Here is a 23,099-nt window from a genome sequence, read left to right as displayed (position 1 = left end):
GCACAGCCGTTGAGCCCGGGTAGCTCAGTCGGTAGAGCATCAGACTTTTAATCTGAGGGTCCAGGGTTCAAGTCCCTGCTTGGGCGTGTAAGGCTCTTCTTGTGGAGCCACAGTTTTTGCCAGTGAACTATCGCTTGCTGAAAGTTTCAGCTGGATGCACAACACCTGTACTAGGCATGAGGACATGGAGAGCACAGGCAGTCTTGTAGTTGCGGCCGAGTGGTTAAGATGATGCATTAGAAATCCGTTGGGGTCTTCTCGCGTTGGTTCGAGTCCTGCAGACCACGTGCTCGTCCTCTTCCTTTTTAAACTTGCAACAGTCATCAAATGTTTGCAATTCCAGCGTTACTTGGGAAAAGCGTCGTGCTGGTAGGAGGAGAAAAACAACAGCGTGCGCTCACTGAACCGAAAGGAGCAAATCAGAGGGAGGAACATGTCGCACAGGGACCACGACGGCTGTCCGGTAACTCGCCGTGATCGGATTGTGGTCAGTACTCTGCATTGTAGCCGCAGCAACCCCGCTTCGAATCAGGGTCACGGCAGGATTCCTTACGGTGACATTGGCATCACGCCCCCCTCTTGCCACCTGTTTTGTACAGCCCACTTTTCAGTGCACGCTGCTACTGTGACACGTCACAAGTGCTTAAATCTAAGCTAATCCCCCAGTGATCCCGGATAACTCAGACGGTAGAGCGTCAGACTTTTCATCTGACGTTCCTGGGTTCAAGTCCCTGTTTGGGCGTGTAAGCCAACTTTTGTAGAGCGTGGAGGATTCGGATTTCTACCTTCCTATCCATCTCAGCATGAATCAACGTTTATCCTTTCCTCATCATCTTGTTTCTCATTATTTTTATATAATTATTTGATTATCTGAATGAGTAATTAACTTTGAATTGATTTTAACTAATGAATAAGTGAACACATTGCTTAATATAAGAACGTTCAGTGCGTTTGCCTGTCTCTTTATAACTTTTTCAGGAGCCACCAAACTAAGTCAGAGGTCACGGAGGCCTTGAGTGGAGCTGAGGGCTGAGGACCGGAAGCAACTGTCTCCGTTGTTATTTCTAAGAGTTAATACTATCTAAAATGTCTTAAGGGATTTTGCTGTTTTTACGGTTAATTATTTTAAGGTGATTCTACTTTTTATTCAAGATAGACTTTGTGTAGTAAGGATATAACAGCCTGAATGTAGATTATACCGGTTTTTAACCAGTTTTGATAAAGACGGCTGAGACTGCACTCAGCCTCGGATAAGAAACAGATTAGACTTTAAGTGTGTGTGTTCTATTTGATTGTGGATCCGTTTCACAGGTCTGGAGTCAGCTCTAAACAGTCTAGTGGATGTCTGACGTTTATGCTTGAGATACTGTTTAGAATAGTACGCACGCACCCCACGTGGAAATTCCAACTGGAATTCTCAATGGAATCCTATAAAGAAATCCTATTGGAATCCTTTAGGAAAGGTTCCAAAATATGTTAGAAATTCCAATAGGATTTCTGTATAGGATTCCATTTAGAATTCCTATTTGTTTTTGGAACCTTAAAACCTAAAGGAATCCATCAGATTGTCTAATACGACTTATATGACAATTATATGGGATTCTAATGGAATCCTAAATGTACACTTTTCTTTTGTATCTGTGACTGTCTTATGAAAAGTCACCTTGACACCTTAATTTTTGTGCAACCTATATTAGAGAACAGCATTAGTGCACAAACCTCTGAAAATATTGATTTAAAAAGGGCAACAAAATTATGTCCTGTTGTTTCAACATTGTTCAATTTGAATTCAGTTTTCATTATATGAGCAGATTAAAAATATTCACACACAAAGTTCTAAAAAATGACACAAAATTGTGGTGTCTTTTTGTCATTTTGCACTTAATCAGCGCATTTTTGGGAGATGGGCTTCCTTATTTGGCTGGCTTCAACATTCTATTAATTTTTGATGTAAACTGTAAGAGATAAGAAAAAGAAACATATTTAGACCCAAACCCCATCTGAGAGCAAAAGAACCCCCCCACACACCCCCCTTCAGCCACAGCACTCAGCAGTACCCAAACCAGTCACGGGTTGTTTAAAAATGTTAACTTTATATTTGATTTAAGAGATGACTATAAACTGTTTAACAAAACTAATAACTCATAAAGTAAAAATTAAACTTGACTCCACATAACACACTGATTTAGATTTATAAATGTATAAATGTCTGACCATAATTAATACTTAATTAATACCGTTTATGCAGACTTATTTTATTTGAATTTTTTTCTATCTGCCAAGTGACCAATACTCTGAGAAATAATTGACAATTTTATTTTAATGCTAAATCTCAAGGCCTGACATAGTTTTTAAAGTAGATAGCAAAGTCCTGAGTGTAATTATATAATTATATTTGCATATTTTTGTTTTTAATATCTTAAAATATGACAATATTTACAAAAAATATTTTTAGGGAAAAAAAACTTACCGATGATGTCAGAGACTTATTTCAGTTGTGGCTTAGCTGCTTTGTCTCTGAAGGCATTTGAACATTTGCCAGTGCAGCAGTGTGTACCAAGGGTGTTCCTTCCAAACACGGCTACTAAGAGATCTTTTGTGGCCATTTTGGGGTCAGTCCAATTAACATGGGCAAACTGTTCACCTGTGATTGAAGTATTGGGGCCAATTCTCACCTAAAAATAGTGATCAAAAAAACATTTTCAGAGCTGCTTCAATAGCAAGAGGTGAATCAACAAAAAAACATTGGGCACTATGTTATACACAATCTTTATGTAAGGTATAAATCACACACAGGCAGTTGTTATCGCAGAATAATGCCCAACAGACTTGTGATGCACTGTTTTATAAGACTGATCGGCTTTATTCTGTGAAAACAACCACCTGGAGGTACTTTATCGCATTTTATCTAATTCTACGATCAAGAAAATCTAATTTTTATAACCATAACCCTGTAAGAAGCCTATAGTCCTTGGTACACCCTAGCAACCGCCTAGCAACACCTAGCAACACCTTAGCAACACCTTAGCAACCACCTAGCAACTCCTTAGCAACCACCTAGCAACACCTTAGCAACCGCCTAGTAACACCTTAGCAACCACCTAGTAACACCTTAGCAACCGCCTAGCAACACCTTAGCAACCGCCTAGCAACACCTTAGCAACCACCTAGCAACACCTTAGCAACCACCTAGCAACACCTTAGCAACCACCTAGCAACACCTTAGCAACCGCCTAGCAACACCTTAGCAACCGCCTAGCAACCACCTAGCAACACCTTAGCAACCGCCTAGCAACCACCTAGCAACACCTTAGCAACCACCTAGCAACACCTTAGCAACCGCCTAGCAACCACCTAGCAACACCTTAGCAACCACCTAGTAACACCTTAGCAACCGCCTAGCAACACCTTAGCAACCGCCTAGCAACCACCTAGCAACACCTTAGCAACCACCTAGCAACACCTTAGCAACACCTTAGCAACCGCCTAGCAACACCTTAGCAACCGCCTAGCAACACCTTAGCAACCACCTAGTAACACCTTAGCAACCGCCTAGCAACACCTTAGCAACCGCCTAGCAACCACCTAACAACACCTTAGTAACCGCCTAGCAACACCTTAGCAACCGCCTAGCAACACCTTAGCAACCACCTAGTAACACCTTAGCAACCGCCTAGCAACACCTTAGCAACCGCCTAGCAACCACCTAACAACACCTTAGTAACCGCCTAGCAACACCTTAGCAACCGCCTAGCAACCACCTAGCAACACCTTAGCAACCACCTAGCAACACCTTAGCAACTGCCTAGCAACCACCTAGCAACTCCTTAGCAACCACCTAGCAACACCTTAGCAACCGCCTAGCAACCACCTAGCAACACCTTAGCAACCACCTAGCAACACATTAGCAACCACCTAGCAACACCTTAGCAACCGCCTAGCAACCACCTAGCAACACCTTAGCAACCACCTAGCAACACCTTAGCAACCGCCCAGCAACCACCTAGCAACTCCTTAGCAACCACCTAGCAACACCTTAGCAACCACCTAGTAACACCTTAGCAACCGCCTAGCAACACCTTAGCAACCGCCTAGCAACACCTTAGCAACCACCGAGTAACACCTTAGCAACCGCCTAGCAACCACCTAACAACACCTTAGTAACCGCCTAGCAACACCTTAGCAACCACCTAGCAACACCTTAGCAACTCCTTAGCAACCACCTAGCAACACCTTAGCAACTGCCTAGCAACCACCTAGCAACACCTTAGCAACCACCTAGCAACACATTAGCAACCACCTAGCAACACCTTAGCAACCGCCTAGCAACACCTTAGCAACCACCTAGCAACACCTTAGCAACCGCCTAGCAACACCTTAGCAACCACCTAGCAACAGCCTATCAACCACCTAGCAACACCTTAGCAACCACCTAGCAACTTCTTAGCAACCGCCTAGCAACCACCTAGCAACACCTTAGCAACCACCTAGCAACACCTTAGCAACCGCCTAGCAACACCTTAGCAATCGCCTAGCAACTGCCTAGCAACCACTTAGCAACACCTTAGCAACCGCCTAGCAACACCTTAGCAACCGCCTAGCAACACCTTAGCAACCACCTAGCAACACCTTAGCAACCGCCTAGCAACCACCTAGCAACTCCTTAGCAACCGCCTAGCAACACCTTAGCAATCGCCTAGCAACTGCCTAGCAACACCTTAGCAACTGCGTAGCAACCGCCTAGCAACACCTTAGCAATCGCCTAGCAACCGCCTAGCAACACCTTAGCAACCGCCTAGCAACCACCTAGCAACACCTTAGCAACCACCTAGCAACACCTTAGCAACCGCCTAGCAACCACCTAGCAACACCTTAGCAACCACCTAGCAACTCCTTAGCAACCGCCTAGCAACCACCTAGCAACACCTTAGCAACCGCCTAACAACCACCTAGCAACACCTTAGCAACCACCTAGCAACTCCTTATCCAGCATGAGGCATTCTTCCTTTTATAGATCTAACCTTCTGATCAAGCTCATGATCTGAAATATCTGAATAGCTGTTCCTTACTGACAGATTTTCCTCCTTCATTCGCCTGTATAAGGTAGATCTTGAAATACCATGCACTTTAGCCAAAGAGGCCAGTGGTAAGTGCATGCTGAGCAAATCTTGAAGTGTTTCTCTTTGTATGCTTAACTTGGGACGCCCCACACTTCCAAAACTTTCAGCCACAGCTACATTTTCTAAAAGTGGAGGGACAAAACTCTGTGAGAGGTAGCTAGAGATGACCTCAGATAAGTGTTCAAGAGCATCCACCACGCACTGTGGAATTTCTAAATATGATGCTCCTGTTCGAAGAAACAGTAGCTCTTGACTGCAAACCAACTGCAGATATTCAACATCAATGGGCTGCCGATCAATAACGTGCCCCAGTCTATCAGCGGACCTACGCAAAATCTCCCACTGAAGAGATCTGTAAAGATAAACAATATAGCTACTAACAAAATTACTTGAAAAGGTAACATTCATGGCATTCAGAAGCATTGCATCAAATGTGAAGGAATAGGTGATATGGACTTGAAATTAATTCAAAATATTTTCTGGTATGTTTTTCTACAAAATAATGGTTTCTTCCTGATTATGTGATATGAAATCATGTTCCTTCACAAAAACAACAGATTTTTCAAAAGGTAATCTTTTGAAAAGAAATTGAATTAAGTAAAATTGAATGATCTACTTTAGCACAGACTGCATGGTACAACCCTGTCCGAACCTATTATCACTGGAAGACTGGGTATAATTTTTACTGGTAAGTTGTAGACAAAATATTGCCATTTCTTTAACTTCAAATTTGGCTGAACAAAAAATGTTTATTTAAAAATATATATTTTATTTTCTTACAGTACTTTATCAAATGTTCAGTTTCAGAGATTATGTATATACAATAAAAAAAGAGAACAAATTCTGTAGTCAATAGATCTAATTTGGATTTGGAAACGTGGATTTTACGTTATATCTGCATTTGAGATAATTTCAGATTTGATCCTTAAATATTTTGATTGTCTGAATAGAAAATATCACCTAACGTTACTACAGTAACAGAAGTAAAGCAAATAAGCATCAGCATAAATCTTATTTGAATGTCATCATGCTTGGAATAGTGAAGATTTAACATAAATTTAATTATGAAAAATAAGGTTTTTAAACAGTAATCAGTAAACACAAAAAGAAAAAAACGTGTTTGAATATTTTATATAAAACATAGACTATATATTACATAATTAAACAAGATATTTAATTTAAAAATGTGAAACTTTATCTATATATTATTCTTACATGTCTAACATTACAGGTAAAAGAATGCATCGTTTTGTGAACCTTGATAATTCACTACAAAAGTTTCTGACCGGAAGTTAAGGTACACCTGGCCTTCATCTACAGACATCATACAGACAAAAGCAAAGCCTGTTTTTACAGTGACGGTACATTAATGTATATTTTCCAAAATAACATACAGCGGCCTTCTGTTGCCTATTGCAGCTGTGCACTACTGAAGGCCGACAGCAAATGTAAGATAATCGAGATTATTTATATATATTACGAAGTACTCCGAGCTAATAATAGCAGTCGTTATGTTATCCGATGGGACATGTGGATAATAATATACAAGTTATACAGTTTTTGTTAACTTACCTCGAAGTAGACCTGTTGCTCGCCATCGCTCGCTAATCTAACTGTTAGGAGTCCAATCGCGCGAACATGTAGTGGGCGTGGCCAACCTGTGACGTCAATCCAGTTTGACCAATAGAAAAAGGCCTCTCATCCCAGAGGGAAGATATCGGGAAGAAAACTTTTCAACTCGCAAGCAAAAATTTAAGATCCGCAAAAAAATCTGACCCAACAGAAAGCAAAATGAATAAAAACCCTACTGGTAACTGAATAAAATGGCAATAGTTTATTTTTTGCAATGCAGATTTTTTTTAACCAATGACATTTTTTAATTAAATGTTTTTTTTTCTTTTAATCTTTTATTTTTTAATTACAATGTACTTAGTTTTGGTCTAATACTAAATATGTTTGTTTGAATAATAAAGACATAAAAATTACTCTAGCATACAGTGGTTCAAAACTTTTCAACATGCAAGCAAAACCTTTCAATTCGCAAGCAAAGATTCTAGATGTGCAATAAATGGCAGCAGAACAGAGAGCAAAATTAATGAGTGTGCAATGAAAATTGTGCTTACTGCATAGTTTATTTTTTGCGATGCAAAACATTTTATTATCACTGACATATTTTTTGGAATGAAATGTTTTTTTTTATTTGCAATCTTTTATTTTTTAATTACTATGTGCTTAATTTTTCCTTAAAAGTAAATATTTTTGATTAAATAATAAAGAAACAAATCTAGCTCTATAGTGTCCAAACTACGGCCCGTGGGCCATCTGCGGCCCGCAATCAGTTTTGTGGTGGCCCGCGAGGCTTTTTATAAATATTAATAGAATCTGGCCCGCTTTACAAAAAGGAAGGTAATTCAATAAATAACCACCGGGTGTCGCTATGGAATGCCTTCAATTAGGCAGCAGTTCCTGTTATGAAGTAAAACGAACTGAACAAACTGAAGGAAACATAATTGATAATCATGTTTTGGCGAGCCATGGCACAACCAAGAAAAAGAAAAATCACCAGTGAGTGCAGGAAATTTCAGTCACGTTGGGGCAAAGAATATTTCTTCACAGAGGTCAGCGGAATATGTGTCTGTTTAATTTGCCAGGAATCAGTTGCAGTAATGACGGAATATAATATTAAAAGACATTATGAAACAAAACATCAGGCCTTCAGCTCTTACACTGGTGCTGAACGAGATCAAAAAGGGAAATAATTAGCAGCTGCTCTATCAGCTAAACAACAGCAGTTTTTTTTCGTGCTAATAAAGTGCAAGAAAATTCTACACTGGCTAGTTATAAGGTATGATGAGACCATTCTGCTCACAACCTCAAAACAACAACAATTATACTCCTATATAACATCTTAAAGTGTAACGGTGGCCAGCTAGTGAAGTGCTGTGCAGGTAAACCTCACTCCTCTGACCTCTAAAGGTGCTCTGGTGACAGATGCTAGGAGCCATGGTTTTTAGCATTTTTGTTAGAGCAACTGCCATGCGGAACGTCGCCGGTTCGATCCAAGCTTAGAGCGGGTTGGGTGGTGTAGGGCCTGCAGGGTTACACAGGCCTGGGTAACCTCACTGTTCAAAAAACCACCACTCAACACCTCATTGGATGAAAAATACAGACCAGTCTCTCCTTCTATTTATTGCCAAAATAGCCTACAAAGGGCTGTTTTCAACTAAATTATTTCCAAATTTTTAACTCACATCAAACTGTCTGAAGGATATCGGCTTGGAAAAAATATCACCAACTGCATACTCATCTGCTTACATCACCTTCCCTGCAACTCCACACATTCAACACAATTTCTCAATCCAGCTGGGATCATCCACCCCATGTAGTTTGGTAAGAAATCTTAGGGTGATTCTGGATGATCAGTTGTCCTTCAAAGAGGACATTGCTAACACAGCTCCATCACCAGACCCCCTTAACTGGCTTTGTTAGAAAGTGTAGAATCTATATTTTTTTGCACATATGCATCACTTTGGTTTTTAAGTTTAAAAGTTATTTACACTTAAATACACAGTATTTTGGATACCCGAGCTGGGTATTGAACATTGGTTTATTTTCATATTTTTCATATGGTTCATATATGACACATGTACAAGTTATAGCTCAAATGAAAGCTCTTGCCGGTGTTCATATGGTTCTAGCATTCTTTTTACTGAATTCTATTCTCATATCAAACGGTTGTCAAATGAATCGCGGTGTTTCCATGGTGCAGAAGTGAAAACAATACATTTATGATCAATAAGCAGCCCCAGATAGCACAGACAGCTGTCATCTCTTACCTTATGCTGCGCGCTTCAGGGCCATTTCTCTTCTGTTTTTGAGGTGATGTGCATAAGTAATCCTTTTATATGTCTGACGTGGTCCAAACACAGTGAATTATGTTTGATCAAACAAAAGAATAGTGAAATATAAAAATAATTATATTTCCCTGACCTCTCATCAGTTGGAATACAATAACTTTTGCATAGATTATGGTAGAGACATTTTTCTTTTTTCCTATGATTACAGACATGTGCAGGAACCACCAAAATTTATTACAGCAAGCTAGACCATACAGAACCTATAAGGTACACTTTCAAATTTGAGTTTATAAAAAAAATACAAAAAGCACCTCTTTTTTTTAGGTGTTTATTATAACACAGACAACATATACAGTTATTTTAAACACTTTCAATAGTGTTTTATGAAAATTTAAAGGGTTTTCTTTAAAATTATATCAAATTTTTGCATTTACACCTCTGCATGTGGATTTGGGAAGCTTTTAAATTTGGGTGGGCAAAATCCAGGCGGAAATCCCAAAATAGCACTAGAGTTTAACTGGTTAACAGATCATGCTGCACAACTTTTACTGCAAATTCTTGTCATTTCAGGGCTGGACTTCGACAGTGCCCTTCTAGCTGGACTCCCATCCTGCACCCTTAATCCTCTACAGATGCTCCAGAACGCTGCAGCTCACCTGGTCTTCAATGAGAGCCCATGTAACTCCTCTCTTTATCTCTCTGCATTGGTTACCGCCCGAGGCTCGTATCAAGTTCAAATCACTGGCACTGCACCCTTTTACCTCCACCTACTGCTGAAGGCCTACATCCCCTCAAGAAGCCTCCAATCTGGGAGTGAGCACAAGCTATAAATCACTTTCCAAAACCTTTTGCTCACTCATGCTCGCTGCTGCTCTCTGCCTCCTCTTGCCTTGCTTTCGGACACTGCACCGTCATGCAATCAGGTTGCAAAGAACTTTCCATGCAACACCGAAACTGCAAAAAAACCTTCTGTAAATCGACTCGCAGCAGAGTCTGTCACCCCGGTAACCCAGGACAACTTCCACTCACATGCGAGTGAATCCCAAGATTGTCACTTAAGTCGAGTCACCAACCAATCCGGAACGCCATGTTTCGTCGAGGCCAGTCGGCGAAAGAAACTCAAACAAATGTTGTCTCTTGATGACCTGGTGCAAATTGATCTTAAGCAGTTATAGAGAAGCCAAATCTCTGCTTTTGTGGTTTCTCAGATGTGATTCTTAGATTTAGTAATAAGAGATATAATTTATTTGGGACGGTATTCAACTCATTTTGCACAAGCACCAGAATTGAGAACCACTGCTCTGAGGTAGTCAAAATTACTTGTTTCTTCGGTGCACCGCGATGCAGACGCTGACAATTCGGTATCGGTTAAGGTCATAACCGGTTGTTGTGTACTGACGTCATTTATCTCATATGCGCTGTGGCGAGGGAGGCGAGCGCGAGTATTTACAACGCTCCATCTATTTAAAACTCAGAAACTTTGCACAATTTCACTACCTGTGTGTTTGCTGGATCAGTCTTTCACTGACACAGCAGAAGCCCCTAATTCACTGTGATTGAGAGAATGAAAATACTTCATTTCTTTCTCTCTCACTCTCTCTCTTTCTCTCTCTCTGTGGCCCATTTGACCTGCTGGCGTGACTTTTTCTCTACTCGGCTGTTTTACAGCGATACTTCTGGATTCAGACACAAGCACATGCCTGCAGAGTTTTCTCCACCGTATCTATGATGGATCAGCTGTGATCGCCGCTGCCGCCTGCCACTTATCAGTGTTACTCATCTGTAAAGAGCGCAGCGCGCAAGAGCCAATCGCAGGTGTGACCAATCAAAGGGGTGTAAGAGAACTAGACAAAGATCAGAAAGTGAGCGGGATATTTATATTTGTTTAAATTAATTGCTATAAATGCTCGTGTTATTTAAAGGTAGTTTATATATCTGACTGTTTATATTAAATGACAAAATTGTATTACAAATAGTATATAAATATATTCATACATTTTAATACAAGAATTGCTGCTATGAAGAAAATATAAAACTGTGTATGGAAAGCATTGTCAATGCACCGTGATATCTAATTGAACCAAATCAATTGCATGATAATTGTAACCGAACTGAACCGTGAGACCAGTGTAGGTTCACAGCTCTACAAACTATCATACTCAAAATGAATGTCCTTCCTAAAGTTACTTCTCTATTTCAGTATATCCCTGTAAATTTTTATTTACGATATTTAAAACATTTTGATGATTTAGTCAATTTATTTGGAACAATAAGCACCCTAGGTTGCATAGGAGTACACTGCAACAGCCAGTTGATAAAAAAAGGGTTGAGACATCTCGTGCACTGGTCCATCCCTCCTGAGAGAGCTCCATCTTGGTTTATAGTTGAACAAGCCATCCTACTTCCCCTTCCACCACTACAATGTCTATCTATCTATCCATTTATTCATTTTATTTTGTAAATGTGTTTCTTTTAAGGCTGATCTCAAAAATATAATAATTTTTACTGACAGAATTTTAGGTGCAGGCTAGAACTGTCTCTTCCATTTCCATATAACAGCGTTTTGGCTTCACAGGACATGGACCTTCAGCATGCATTGGGACAGTTTGCTACTGAGTGTGACATGGAAGGGAAAGAAACAGCACCTCTAAGTCAGAAAGCATGGAGCTTGACTGGAAAAAGATAGCCATCTCCAGTTTGGCGTTGAGTTCTTACCCTAAATAGAGTATCTGCGATTTTTTTCTTTTTACATGAGGAATGGAATGTAAGATTTCAAGATGGATCAGTGCAGCGGCAGCAGTAATGCAGTTGATGTGATTGTCTGTTATGGTGAAGGAGCTGAGACGCAAGGTAATGGTCTCAATTTATCGCTCAGTCTTGGTTCCTACACTCACCTATGGTCATGACTGAAAGGACAAGATCTCAGATACAACCGGACACATTTTACAAACTGTTATGACCCGCTTGTTTGAGTCGCAACATAAAATAGAGATGAGCCAACAAAATAGCCTGAATGCTAATTATTTATTATAAAATGTAACTCATAGAACAATCAATCAAAGCAACCAACAAATGTCTAGGGATAATAATGAAGATAAAGAACTCAGAATATAATCACAACAACACTTTAACTACATGATATAACTAATGCAAAACAAAACCATAAGGTTAAAGAGTCAATGAGAGGGCAGGTCTAGACATGGGGACTCCCGAGTAGCCACAGCGTCCTGGGGTAGCTAGCACAACAACTTTTATATACCTATTGATGAGTAATGCAGGCATCCAATCAGGATTTACCACATACTCCAATCTGGAGTCTTGGGATCATCACAGTGTATTAATATTGTAAAACTTAATACCCGTCGCTCTGCCTAAATCATCAAATATTCATCAAGTATTCTACTCAAAAAAGTAAATGAAGTAAACTAGAAAGAATCTTGAACCTAAAAGTAAAGAAACTTTACTAATAAAAGCTGCAACACAGGACAATTGAATGGGCTTTCTAAACTTGAGGCCCTGGTATACTGCAAACTAACTGTCCTGGAGCTCCACCTTCTTTGATGTGCAGCGTCTTCCCAGTGATTTGTTTCTCATTCAGGGAGTCAGACAGAGAACATCATCCAAAACAACACTAGCTACATGAATACACTGGAGAGTAGAGTACAGATGTATCCGCACCTGTACAATCACTTGCAAAGACATTTCAAGCTGCAGAGGTGGTTTGCCAGATGATTATGAAACTGTTCTTCTCTCAGCCGCCACCATCGTGTTTTACAGTAAATGCGAGGACACATTTACAACCCCACCTACTGCAGTGTCAGAGTGTTGGAAAACAGTATACCGTCACTCAGCCTTTTCAAACATTATTCAGACATGTCACAGTGTAAACACTTGTACGGTTTCTCGACTGTGAATCGCATGGTGCAGTTTTAATTTTGGAGCTGTAATAAAAGTCTTCTCACACTCAAGCACATATACTCTTTCACACCAGTGTGGATCTTCATGTGTTCATTAAGGTTTGCTGATCAGCTGAAACTCTTCCCACACTGAGAAGTTGCTGAATCTCATCCCACACCGAAGCTGCGGTCACACTAGAGTTTGAGCATGCGAAATTCTGTTGTATGGCACTGCGAAAAGGGTAGGGCTGTGCAATTAATCGAAAATCTGGTTTCGATTTCAGCTTATAACGATTATGAAAAACAATTAATCGAGATAAACGATTAATGCAGCTTATACCGCCCCTTTCCAGTTGTACACATTTGTTGCTCTGCAAAGCTTAGTTCCACGTGAAAATGACTAAAAGCAAGTACTGTATCTTTTGCAGCATGGGATGCACATCATTCATTGATGTACGTTCAAATCATTCATGTTTTAAAAGCTCGAAAGAGCGCATGCTGTGTGTGTGCGCACGCTTAGCCTCAGAGATGAGTAGAGCACACACACCTAAGGCCATATTAATGCACTTTAATGGTCAAATACATGCACATTTCTGTAAGAGCGAGGTGTTTAGTGATTATTCATAATAACCCTCATTTGTGTAATAAACAAACAAGTTGAGAATCAAAAGATATGTGAAAGAGAAACCATATCAGAGCCGCACTATTCTTAAAGTGACAGCGCGCAATATTCCTGCTGCTGACTGTTTTTATCATTAATCAAACAACAAAAGGAGAAAATCCCTCACTGCTCTTGACTGAAGGACTTTTGTAGCTAAAGTATTTTTCTTACAGTTAAGATTCCTAAAGCACAGTTTGTTTCATATTTTTATTCTATTGTATTTATTTCCCTTTCTTTTTTTACAGGGAGGAAAATAACTGTGCATATATACAGTTAAAGTCAGAATTATTAGCCCTCCTGAAATATTAGCAACCCCTTTCCCCCCCAATTTCTGTTTAATGGAAAGATTTATTTTCAACCCATTTTTAAACATAACAGATTTAATGACTAATATCTAATAACTGATTTCTTTTATCTTTGCTGTGACAGCACATTATATTTTACTAGATTTTTTCAAGATACTAGTATTTAGCTTAAAGTGACATTCAAAGGCTTAATTAGTGTAATTAGGCAAGTCATTGTATAACAGTAGTTTCTTCTCAGACAATCAAAATATATATTGCTTAAGGGAGCTAGAAATACTAAGCTATTAAAATAGGTTTCAAAATACTTAAACCTTCTTTCATTCTAGCCGAAATAAAACAAATGTCTTTCTCCAGAAGAAAAAATATTATAGGAAATATTGTGAAAAATTCCTCCGTTAAACATAATTTGAGAAATATTTATAAATTCACAAAAAAAAAAAAACATTACAGAAGGGCGAATAATTTTGACCAACTGATAATTGTTTTGAATAATCGTCAAATACAATTATGACCAAAATGATCGTGCTTTTGATTTTACCCATAATCGAGCAGCCCTAGAAAAGGGGCGGGATTAAACAAGATGATTAGACATTAAAAAAAGTGAGCGATTGGTCGATATTTTAAATTTCTGTCCAGAGAGGTCATGTTTTGATCTACGATTGGTCTTACACAGTCAAGTGATGTGATTTCACAGGTCAGAGTTCACCAAGCTTGAACTTTGCAATGCAGTGAACTGCAAAACTTGACACACGGACTTGCGTTTTAGGTCTGAGGCATTCGCATGCGTATGAATGGAAGTCTATGGGAAGAGAATTCCAGTGTGACCGCGGCTTAAGTGCAATTGAATGGTTTCTCTCCAGTGTGGATCCTCATGTGGTGATTAAAGTTTGATGATTGGATGAAACTCTTTCCACAGTGAGTGCATGTGAATGGTTTCTCCCCAGTGTGGATCCTCATGTGTTGATTAAGGTGTGATGATTTGCTGAAACTCTTCCCACACTGAGTGCATATGAATGGTTTCTCTCCAGTGTGGATCCTCATGTGTTGATTAAGGGATGATGATTGGCTGAAACTTTTCCCACATTGAGAGCATGTAAATGGTTTCTCTCCAGTGTGGATCCTCATGTGTTGATTAAGGGATGATGATTGGCTGAAACTCATCCCACACTGAGTGCACGTAAATGGTTTCTCTCCAGTGTGGATCCTCATGTGTTTATTAAGGTGTGATGAGCAGTTAAAACTTATCCCACACTGATTGCATGTGAATGGTTTCTCTCCAGTGTGGATCCTCATGTGTTGTTTAAGGTGTGATGAGCAGCTGAAACTCTTCCCACACTGACTGCATATGAATGGTTTCTCTCCAGTGTGGATCATCATGTGTTGATTAAGGTGTGATGATTGGCTGAAACTCTTCCCACACTGAGTGCATGTGAATGGTTTCTCTCCAGTGTGGATCCTTATGTGTATATTAAGGGATGATGATACACTAAAACTCTTCCCACATTGAGTGCATGTGAATGGTTTGTCACCAGTGTGGCTCATCACGTGTAGATTAAGGGATGATGGTTGGCTGAAACTCTTCCCACATTGAGTGCATGTGAATGGTTTCTCTCCAGTGTGGTTCATCATGTGTAGATTAAGGGATGATGATTGGCTGAAACTCTTCCCACATAGAATGCATGTGAATGGTTTCTCTCCAGTGTGGATCATCATGTGAATCTTAAGTTTGCTTTTGCTTGCCAACGTCTTTCCACACTGAGTGCAGGTGAAACGATTCTTGTCTCTCCTTTTCAAAACACCATCAGTCTGTAAATTAGTTTTTTCCTCAATTTTGACATGATGTTCCTCCTCTTTACTTCCCTCATTCTCTTCAATTAGGTCTGAAATAAATAAATAAAACGTTAGTTTTCATTAAATCTTACAATTTCTAATTAAAAGCTGAAAAGTAAAAAGACACTGGAAACATTGGCTACACACACTGTAATTTTGATGCACATTAAATGTAAAATAAATCCGATCATATTATGTTTGGTCCATTAACGTGTACACATTAAAGCAGATTCAATTCATCTTTATTTATCTAGTGCTTTTACAATGTAACTGTGTCAAAGCCGCTTAACATAGAAGTTATAGCAAACTGAAACTGTGTCAGTCCAGTTTTCAGAGTTTCTCATAAAAGTAATTTTGGTCATATTGATCAGACACAGATTTGAAAGCTGTAAATGGCCTATTTTTATTCATATATATTCATAATTACAACAAAAAAAAATTCTAACATTTGTAAAGCAGACAGGTAATACTTGTTCATTCTGTGCCTGACTGGTAAACGCATCAGAAATAAAGTTCTGGGGTAACAGCTGAACAAACAGCTGAGTATTTGCCTCGCAGACTTGAGACATACTGTACAGCATCTGCATAAAGGCTGAAATGTGCACCTTTCCCCTTGTGTGCTGTTGGGTCATTTTCATCCATTCTGGGGTGATTTTAATGCTTAATTTGGCCAAAACTTTCTCTGTTTCAGCAAACGGACTGATATTTGGGGACATCTTATTTTAACATATTCTGGGAAAATGTTTTGAAAACAAAAACAAAACTCAACACTCTGGGCAAATTTACTCCCTTTTTGTTATATTCATGTCCATTTTTTCTCCGTCAACATTGTTTAATTGGTCTCCACCCACGGGACGACAAAAAGGAAATGGGTGAGAGTATAAAGAAAGAGGAGGAGAGTTAAAGAGAGGAAAGCATTATGTGGTGTGCGGAAGAAAGAAAAGTTGACTAAACTGTTGCAGTGCGGGGAAATGAGTAGAGAAACCGGGTCGAGACGAGCAGTCTAAACTTAACGACTGGCTGTGAGAAACAAAAAGCAAAAGTACATATTGAAGCAACAGAGCAAAGACCGCTGTCTTGTTACTGAAGTGCTCGTGACATCTGTGAACGAGTGTGTCACCAAAGATTTCAGTGCAGTGTGTCCTAAACAAAATCAACTCACAGATTTATCTCACTGACTTGGTTTCAGCTGCCAACTCACCGGCTGGGTTCATTTGCATTGTGCTGAGGGTTTTGTGTTTCATTGTGATTATTGTTATATTGTTTGTTTTGTTCTTGATACTGCTGTTTGTGTGTGAAAAGTACAACGTCAAAAGAAGAAAATTGGTCTATGCGAGAAGGCGTGAACTATCATTACTAATTGCAGTGATTCACACCTGAGAAGACAAACACCTGCGTGATGAGCCATCAGACAGGTATGTGACTCAAGGCTGATTTAAACTTCTGCGTCAAGCGAACGCGTATGCTACGGCGTAGCCTACGTGTGGACGCATTGCGCCTCGCTGTGGCCATCGGCGTCGCGGATATATTTTCTTTTGAGAAACTTTGAAAGTATTTTGGAGCAGTAAACATGTCAGGCTGAATAATACAAATGAATCCTTGACTTCCGCTGTCTTTATTTGTTTCAAAAACACAGATTTATTTACGATTTAAAATGGCATCTTTGGATATCTTTTCTGCTGGAGATACTGTTGTTCTAAAAAAACTTAAAAATGTAAAAAAAAAAAAAAAATAAAATTTACATATACAGTAGGAACGGTACAGTAGAAAATATTGGCGGTTTTAAAACCTTGAAAGTTTTATTGAGATGGATTGTTGGTGATTGTATGGGTTTTGGCCAGATTGGGTAGCAAAACATGAACAAAGGAAAATAAAGACTTGTTTGAAAAAAGATTTAAGACCTACAACACAATATTTCTGTAAATTTAAGACTTTTTAAGGCCTAAAATTTGGATTTTGGAATTTACAACATTTTAAGACCCTGCGGAAACTGTTTAAACACAATAGCCCTGGTAATTAGTTATTATAATAATGATGTACTTCTGACTCAGGTACTATCTGTGAGAACTAGTAACAACTACTAGAAACAAGTTTAAACATAAAGAAGTTGATGAAAAAGGGAATTGTGATCAACGAGACATATGCAAATGGAAAGTACTAAGCCAACAATATCACAGTAATAGCAGATGTCTTCTGTGAGAATACTGTAGGTCAAATATCCTCAGCTCAGTTAAACATTTATTTTTTTATTTATTGTTTTTATTTATTTTGTATAGGGCCAGTGCTCAAGGACGCTTTACAAACAGTAGGAGAACAAGAAAGCAATAACCTTAAAAAGGTAGAGAAAATGGGAGACTAATAATTCATAAAAAGAATGACAAAAGACATGAGAACAAGTAACAAGAAAGAAACTGATTCCTGTCTTTCAATGAGTGCTTATGTGCATTTAGGAGAACTAGGCAGCACACTCAGGGCTGCAAGACATATTTACTTTAGTATTCTTCTTATTAAAATATATCTGAATGTGGATTTTATAACTGAGACTTCTGAGGAGGTGAGTGTGATAGGTGAGAATGAAAACTAACCTGTTTGTTCCTGCAGATCTTCATGTTTGACTGTGAATGTTTCTTCAATCTTCACATCTTCACTCTCCTCTTTAATAAACGCCATCTTTATAACAGTGTGGAGATCAGTCGCTTCAGCAGGAGTTTTTCTCTATGTTTGGACACTTTGTCCTGTTTAAAATAAACAAAACAATAAAAAATATCCTGTTTAAATAAATAAAACAATGAACAGAAATAAAATAACTTCTCTTCAACACTTGCTTCAACAGTTTCTTTATATGAGAGTAATTAACAAAAAGAAATCAGGTAAAAGGTTTCCTTAAAACACTTATTACACACATTTCTGTAACTTATTCAAACAATAGCCCTCTTTACTGTGAGTAAAATAATACTACGTTGTATAAATGGTTTAAATAATATTTCCAACAGCAGGAACGTAATTTAGCATCGGATGAAAAACCTGAAACTTAAATTAAATCGGTTTATATCAATAAACGTTTTATTTTTTTTATTTATTTATTTATTTTTTTTTAATATTTTTATTTTTTTATTAAAATATATGCATGGGTTATAACGTTTTCAGAATGTTTTTTTTTTTTATTTTTATTTTTTTTTTTTTTTATTGAAAATACAAAATCCAAATACAACAAAATGGGATTCAACTTTACAACTTGTGTGTCATATATGGAAGGCTCAACACAAAATAATATACAAAGATACAAATGTAATATACAAAAAACATTCAAGGTAAAATAAATCCAAGAGTAAATGTAAAAAGCAAAAATTAAATAAATAAATAAAAAATAAGTACAGCATATATATCAACTATGGCAAGTTATATTCTACAAATAAATTGAACATTTTTAAGGCAATTTTGGTTTTCATTTTAACCAGGGCATCTGAAAATATTTTAAGTTCTTTTATAAATACAATTAGTAATGGAGGTGTTTTGAAGTATCTACATTTATGAATAAAATATTTGGCTAACAGAATTATCATATTTATCAAATCGTGCAAAGTAGAGCAATCTTTAGTAATTCCATATAGTATGTCTTGTAATGTAAAAGTCAAACCTTCAGCATTCACATTTTTTATTGTCAACCAGTCTTGTAGTTTTTTCCAAAATGATTGAATGGCGCTGCAAGAGAAAAATATGTGTTCTGTGTCTTCACTGAGATGTTTACATAAATGGCATGGTGAGTTTTCTAAGTTAAATTTTAGGTGTAAGAATCTATTAGAAGGGTATATATCATTTAATATTTTAAATTGTACTTCTTTTACCTTGGGGAGAATAGGAAATTTAAGATATGTTGTTCTAAAATATTTAACAGTGTTTTTATCCACTGAATGAAATAACCTATTTCTTAATACTTGATGAGGGAAACAAGATTGGATAATAATTTGTCTTAAATGTTTATTAGTGCAAAGTTTATTATCAAATTCAATTTCACCAATATATAATAAGGGAAGAGCTGGAGTAATTTTGGAATAGGATAGGTAACTTTTCATTAACATTTTTATGCCTGAGGGTATAGCATTAATAACAGTGAAAAATTGCTTTGGATGACAAGCAAATCCGTGTCTTAGAGTGAAAGTATTGTAATCTAGAATATTGCCCCTTCCATCCATTAAGTCTGTCACTGACCAAATATTTTTATTTAACCATTCTTCATAAAAATGGATTTGTTCCTGTGTAGAATATACTTGTTATTCCAGATAGGGGTATTGTGTGGTGTAAAATTGTGTGTGTGCGCTAGTTTCCAAGATAACAAGACTTGTTGGTGGAATGCTGAAAGCTTCACTGGGAGTTTAGGCAAATCAAAGTCACATCTAAGAAGAAATCGGATGCCACCTAGTTTGTTAAACAAGGCACAAGGAACATTGTACCAGAAACTTTCAATATTACTCAAAAACCTTTGAAGCCATTTCAGTTTTAACATGGTATTCATACTTTCAAACTCAATAATATTAAGACCACCTTCTTCATACGATTTGATAATATCAGATTTTTTAATATAATGGGTTTTGTGTCTCCAAATAAAGTCATACATTTTTTGGTTACTTGTTTTTATGATTGCTGAAGAGGGAGCTAAAGCCTGAGCAGGATAAATTAGTTTTGATAGATATTCAACCTTGGATAGAAGACTTCGTCCAAAAATTGAAATATCTCTCTGCAGCCAGCAATTCAGGATACCATTAGCTTTATGTACTTTATTTTCAAAGTTTTCTTTGATGTTAATGTTTGAATCTTTTGAGATCAAAATGCCTAAATATTTCACAGTTTCTTTAACTGGGATGTTATACAGGGATAGGTCTGGACTAGGGTGAAGAGCTAAAAGTTCACATTTGTTTAAATTTAATTGGAGGCCATATGCTTTACAAAAAGAACTAATTAAAGAGATAGCTGGAGAAATTTGGTCTTTATTTTTTAAAAATAATGTGGTGTCATCCGCTAACTGACTAATTCCTATTGTTTTTCCGAAAATATTTAGTTTCTCCACTGAATTATCATATTTAATTTTTGTGGCTAACATGTCTACCGCTAAAATAAATAAAAAAGGTGACAAAGGGCATCCCTGCCTTATCCCACGGCCAATCGGAAATCTATGCGTAGTGCCAGAAGGGAGAGATACTGAACTATTCATATTTCCATAAATCATTTTGATAATATTAACAAATTTCTCACCAAAGCCAAATAATTCTAAGGACTTGAAAATGAAAGTGTGCTCAATCATGTCAAAGGCTTTCTTAAAATCTAAAAAAAGGATAAAACCATCATCCTCTATTAAGTCACAGTACTCTACCAAGTCCATCACCAACCTTATATTATTATGAATATACCTACCTTTCAGAAAGCCTGACTGGGATTCGTTAATTAAATTATGAATATCTTTTTTTAATCTATTAACATATGCGTGTGTGAAAATTTTATAATCACTGTTGAGTAAAGTGATTGGGCGAAAGTTATCAATCAATTTTAAGTCTTTATCAGGTTTTGGAATTAGTGTGATTAAACCTTGGTTCATACTTGGACCTAAAGATCCATCTTCAATAGATTCACGGAAAGCATCAAATAGTAATGATCTAATATCATTCCAGAAAAATTTATAAAAATTAGCGGTGAGACCGTCAGGACCAGGAGATTTATTCAATTTAAGCTTTTGAACAGCAGAGTCAAGTTCTTCAATTAGTAAATCGGCCTCACAGCCTTCTCGCCACTCATTGTTGATATGGGGAATATTAGGTAATATTTTATCAAAAAATTCATTTAAATCAGAATGAGAGAGGTTGGAAGAATACAAGTCACTGTAGAATTTAAAAACGTTTTCCCTGATTATAGTGGGGTCTGAGCATTCTGTGCCATTTATCAATAGAGAAAGTATAGAGTTATTCCGTTGTCGTCTCTTTTCTAATCTACAGAAATAAGAAGTACTTTTCTCACCTTCTTCTATCCATTTAGCCTTAGAACGTATATAGGCACCCTTAGCTTTTTTAATGTAGAGGTTGTCAAGTTCTAATTGTAAAGAAATTATTTTTGTCTTTTCTAAGTCAGTTAAAGTACTATCATTACAACATTTATTAATTTCGTAAATAATATTAAGTTCCTGTTGTTTCCTGACTTTTGCAAGTATTTTACTATAATTAATAGAGAATTCACGAATTTTATATTTCAGAAATTCCCATCTGGCTTTATTAGAACTAAAATTGTTACTGTTTTTAATATCTAGAATTAGCTCCCTTATTTTTAGACAAAATTTTTCATTATTAATTAAATCAGAGTTAAATTTCCAATAACCCTTAGTTTTTAATGAGGTATGAACTGTTTGTATTATTAAGGAAATGGAACAGTGGTCTGTTAAAGGTGCTGCAGACATTGTACAGTCTTTAGCAAATAAAAGTAAGTTATCTGATAATAACCAATAATCGATTCTTGATTTGCTAGCTGCATTGGGTCTAAACCATGAGAATTGCCTAAGGCTAGGATGAAGATATCTCCAGACATCAATTATTTTAAGGTTAGAACAGAAATTGGAAACCAAGGGATTTAGCAGAGAAGATGTGCTTTTAGGAGGATATCTATCATAAGTTTCATCTGGTACCACATTAAAATCTCCACCCACAACAATATTTTCTGTAGGGTATGATCTCTTTAAATCGGAAATTACTGAGGATATTTCCTGCAATAGATTTTGATTCAATTTAGAATTATTGTAACCATATACGTTTACCAGAATGAAAAAAAAGTGCTCAATATCTAACACCACTGCTAGCCAATGTCCATTAGGGTCATATTTAGCAGAAATTATTTTCCCTGGACAGTTATTAAATAAAATTGCAGTACCAGCCGAGTGGGAGGAGCCATGGCTAAGTAAAACTTTATCTCCCCATTGACTAGACCAAAACGAAGAATCTGAAACAGTTGAGTGTGTCTCTTGTAAAAAAATGCATTGAGAACCATTACTTTTACAAAATAAGAACATTGCTTTACGTTTGACTTTATCTTGGATGCCCCTGACGTTAAGTGACATGAGAGAAATTTTGAACTTAACTGGAAACATAACAAATATAGCAAAGAAGAAATAAAATAACAGAAATTTGTTCACAAAAGAGGAAATCTCAGAACGGGTGGTATAAACCTCAAACAGTTATAACCACAACAGAGCATACCTCCCAGCCTAGCGTTTCATAACAGTCATATTTCAAACTGCCCTACCATAAAAGGACAACTACACAATCATGCGGCGTCAATGCGTTTCCCTTCAATATACCCAAACGGTCCACGGTAGTAGGCTATCTTTCCTGCTTTGCGCGCCTGATCGATTAAAGGCCACAGCGCAGCGCGGGCCATCCGATCCTCCTTCGTCA

The 23,099-nt window shown here is 37.5% G+C and overlaps 1 protein-coding gene, 1 non-coding gene and 1 pseudogene across 2 annotated transcripts in view; 2 read left to right on the top strand and 1 right to left on the bottom strand.

The window, feature by feature from the left end:
• The window catches only part of LOC130222237 (oocyte zinc finger protein XlCOF6-like), a 314,140-nt pseudogene extending 295,763 nt beyond the window's left edge, over positions 1 to 18,377 (bottom strand).
• LOC130222076 (gastrula zinc finger protein XlCGF57.1-like) overlaps positions 1 to 23,099 on the top strand; it is a 622,680-nt gene that overhangs the window by 35,693 nt on the left and 563,888 nt on the right. The gene's annotated exons all lie outside the window — the stretch shown is intronic.
• Positions 14 to 86, top strand: trnak-uuu (transfer RNA lysine (anticodon UUU)). The gene has a single exon. It is a non-coding gene; the product is annotated as a tRNA-Lys (tRNA).

Source organism: Danio aesculapii, chromosome 4 (genome assembly GCF_903798145.1).
Source record: "Danio aesculapii chromosome 4, fDanAes4.1, whole genome shotgun sequence".
NCBI lineage: Eukaryota > Metazoa > Chordata > Actinopteri > Cypriniformes > Danionidae > Danio > Danio aesculapii.
This window is presented reverse-complemented; position numbering and strand designations above follow the sequence as displayed.